This window comes from Amblyraja radiata, chromosome 22, assembly GCF_010909765.2.
Source record: "Amblyraja radiata isolate CabotCenter1 chromosome 22, sAmbRad1.1.pri, whole genome shotgun sequence".
Lineage (NCBI taxonomy): Eukaryota > Metazoa > Chordata > Chondrichthyes > Rajiformes > Rajidae > Amblyraja > Amblyraja radiata.
Window position 1 is genome coordinate 13978809 of NC_045977.1, and position 3764 is coordinate 13982572.

A 3764-nucleotide genomic window follows, 5' to 3' on the forward strand; every position below is an offset into this window, starting at 1 on the left:
ATTCTCAATTCACCATTGACATAAGCAGGGATTTATAATGGATGGCAGTTCTGACATAATCCATTTTTTGCTGTCGTCGGTTTTAGGGACTCTGAACAAGAAGAACTGGTTGATACAAATTATTGGATTTATTTCACCTCTAGGTTTATTGTTTTCAATTCAGCTCCATGATATCCTCATTTTGATCTCCTTACTAGACCTCAGGATCAATTCAGACACACTCCCATTCCTAATATGGGGCAGGTTTAGAATCAGAGTTTAGTTTAGTTTAGAGATACAGCGTGGAAACATGCCCTTCAGCCCACCAAGTCCACAGCGACCAGCGATCACCCCTTCGTAAAGTAGCTTTATCCTACAGACTAGGGACAATTTACAATCTTCACTGAAGACAATTAACCTACAAACCTGTACGTCTTTAGCCGAGCACCCAGAGAAAACCCACGCGCTCATAGAGAGAACATACACTGTACAGACTGGACCCATAGTCAGGATCGAGGCCGGGTCTCTGGCGCCGTGCAGGTATGTCGGTTAATTGGCCGGTAAAAATTGCAAATTGTCCCTAGTGTGTAGGATAGTGCTAGTGTACGGGAATCGCTGGACAGTATGGGCCAAAGGACCTGTTTCCACAATGTATCTCTAACCTTAAACTAAACTGAACACACTGCATAGAAATCCAGTCAGCAATGCAGATTGGTCTCATCCAGAAGCACCAAGTCAAATTTCCGGAGCATGGCATAAAAAAACAGAAATGGTAATTTAATTCTTACACTCGCTGCTAAATCAGTTTTGAATGGCACAATGCTGAAACAACATCTTTTCATAATTTCATGTTTTATCCAGATGTCAACAATGTCAATGTTTCACATGTCAATTCACTTCCAGCTTTCTTCTCCCTACAATCAGTCTGAAGAAGGGCCCCGACCCGAAACGTCAATCTATCCATATACTCCAGAGATGCTGTCTGACCCCTTGAGTTACTCCAGCACTTTGTGTCATTTCAACAATAGTCCAGTTAGTCCACTTGCTATTGTGATTCTGCCATCCTAGCGAAAAGACAGTAATAAATAGACATTGTTCTGCACAACAAAATAAAACTTCATATGTCCTTGTTGCTACATTACAGACTGAAAGACGTGGGGTGGCACGGTGGCGCAGCGGTAGAGTTGTTGCCTTACAACACCAGAGACTCAGGTTCGATCTTGACCGCGGGTGCTGTCTGTACAGAGATTGTACGTTCTCCCCGTGACCTGCGTGAGTTTTCTCCAGGTGCTCCAGTTTCCCCCCACACTCCAAAGACGTACAGGCTTGTAGGTTAATTGACTTCTGTAAAATTGTAAATTGTCCCTAGTGTGTGTAGGATAGCGTTAAAGTGCGGGGATTGCTGGTCAGCGCAGACTCGGTGGGCGGAAGGGTCTGTTTCTGCGCTGTATCTCTAAACTAAACTTATAATCGACTACTTGAAGCAATTCTTCCAGTAATTCACAAGCAGCATTCAGTTATGCTGTTTCTCCTTGTTCCGTGCAGAGGTCCATCACGTTTGACAGAGTTTTGACAAAATTACCAGGTAGCTCATGTTTTGATGCCCGTGTGAAGGAGATGTCAGCACTCGGACTGCGCAAGGCAGTTCTGTTCATGATCCAGTCTGCCACTAGCGCCGCAGGCTAACGGCAGTACGGGCGGCTCAGTGCTGTGAGCACTGCACCGCGCTTTGGAGCACCGCAGGCCAACGGGGATACCGGCGGCACAGTGACCGTGTACACTGCACCGCATTGGCACTGCGGGGCCTGCACCTGCGAGAACATACCGTTTTGCAGCGATGCAGGTCCAAGAAGAAATCCTCCAGTGGGTAAGTCCCATAGCAGCACCTTATACAGGGCTGTATTTCACTCCTACTATTACAGGGAAGTGTTTGAGGAAAAGACAGACTCAGGGAGAAGGAAGCAGCACCTTTTCTATAGGGCTATAATCATGCTTCTCTCTCCCCAGTAGACTCTTCTGTCAGAAGAGTGCTGGGGTCAAGTCTAGGGCAAACCCTGGACAGGTAAACAGATGTAAGAGCTGTAACAATGAGGTGATGCCTTTTCTAAGTCACAAAGTACATAGAGTGCATTATTGGTCCTTTCCTGATAGAAATACAGGAATACTTATGTTGTGACTGAAGGATTTAGCAGTCCAAAAATTTACTGACAAATTCCATTCCCATCTGGGAAGTCACACGGGAATGTCTGTCTATGTTTCAGGGGGAACAACAGTACAGCTGTGAGTAAAGCTAACTGGGAAAGATCTACAAACCAGGTTAGAAGCCAGCATAGACCATATGTTTTCTATCTACTGCAGGGGCAAACATTAGCTGACACCATAGCTGTCACTTGCCACCGAGGATTGTAAATCCCTGAATGCACTAAACTAATCAATTTATGCATCTGGTTACATCCAACCGGGATTGACGCGGGCCTGTGTAAACCCGAAACCTCCTAGCAAAATCTTTTTATTTGGAGGTGACCTATCTAGAAGGTCAAGGAGTTGGACAATGAAGCCAAACTGGAGCTCATCTAAACGTCCAAAGATCATCCTCAAAGGTATCGCCCCTATGCTGGAAGATGTGTACACCCACAACACACGGCCTCGGGGATCCAGAAGAAAACAGTAAAACCAGAAGGAAGCAAGGAGGTTGGTGCGAGAAGACATCGAATAAATAACTTTTTGACACTCATATCTTAAACAGTATCTGGGGATACACAATAGAATTTTACAACACATAATCTTCTAGTCCAGCTATATCGAGAGAGGAATTTGGAGGAAAACACCAAATGGATATTGGGCTATAGTATTTGCTGATGTTTCTACACGATATGGAACACCAGATGCCGATCTACTCGTATCCAGACATAATCACCAATTACCAAATATGTCATAAGGGATACAGACACTGGATATCAGCAACAGATGGGGTTTTAGCTGCATTGCAAGGGAAGAATTATTATCTACGCATTCCCTTCCTAACAAAATAGGATATGGCGCTTGACGCATCAAACATAGATCAGATCTCGGCTTTTTGGCTAAGATCAAGCATAATATCTGTTCTTATCAGTTTAAATATCTGATATGTCCCTTATCTAGGGACCATACATTAATAAATAAATAAATAAATAAATAAAGACTAAAATAAATAATACGATATATTCGTTTTAAGAACAGAAACCTTTTCTATTGTTAAGTATATTCGTTTTAAGAACGAAAATGGCAAGCATTGATTCAAAGGATGCTTACTATTTCAGTACCCATAACAGGTGACCACGGACGTTATTTTTATCTAATTGGATGGCTCAGCTCTAGCAGTATAGAGCACTACCTAATGTGTTTACATTAGCACCTAGGTTATTTACAAAATATGACAACCAGCCACACAATGGTAATGGCTTCTTTGGATGACATATTAATTGTGTGGAAACCTAGGACGGGCTGAACAAACGGTAACAGCCACTTAACAACTATTTGGAAACTAGGATTCATTATCCATCCAATTAAATCAAAATTAAAGCCTTCAAACTAAAGGGATTATTTGGGGTTCACCATTAACTCAGTTCCTCATGTCAATAACTTTGCCAACAGATGCTACAACCTTAATAGAGGCATACAGCAAAATCATTGACATGAGGATAAACCATCCATCAGACTGGTAGCAAGAATATTGGCAACATATGGTTTCCAGCCACATAATTCAGACCCTTACATTATAAAGATTTACAGAGGGCCAAAATATG

General features: G+C 42.7%; 1 pseudogene; it reads left to right on the plus strand.

Moving 5' to 3' along the window:
• The first annotated feature begins 3039 nt into the window (after positions 1 to 3039).
• Positions 3040 to 3151, plus strand: LOC116986038 (annotated as a pseudogene).
• The last annotated feature ends 613 nt before the right edge of the window (positions 3152 to 3764 follow it).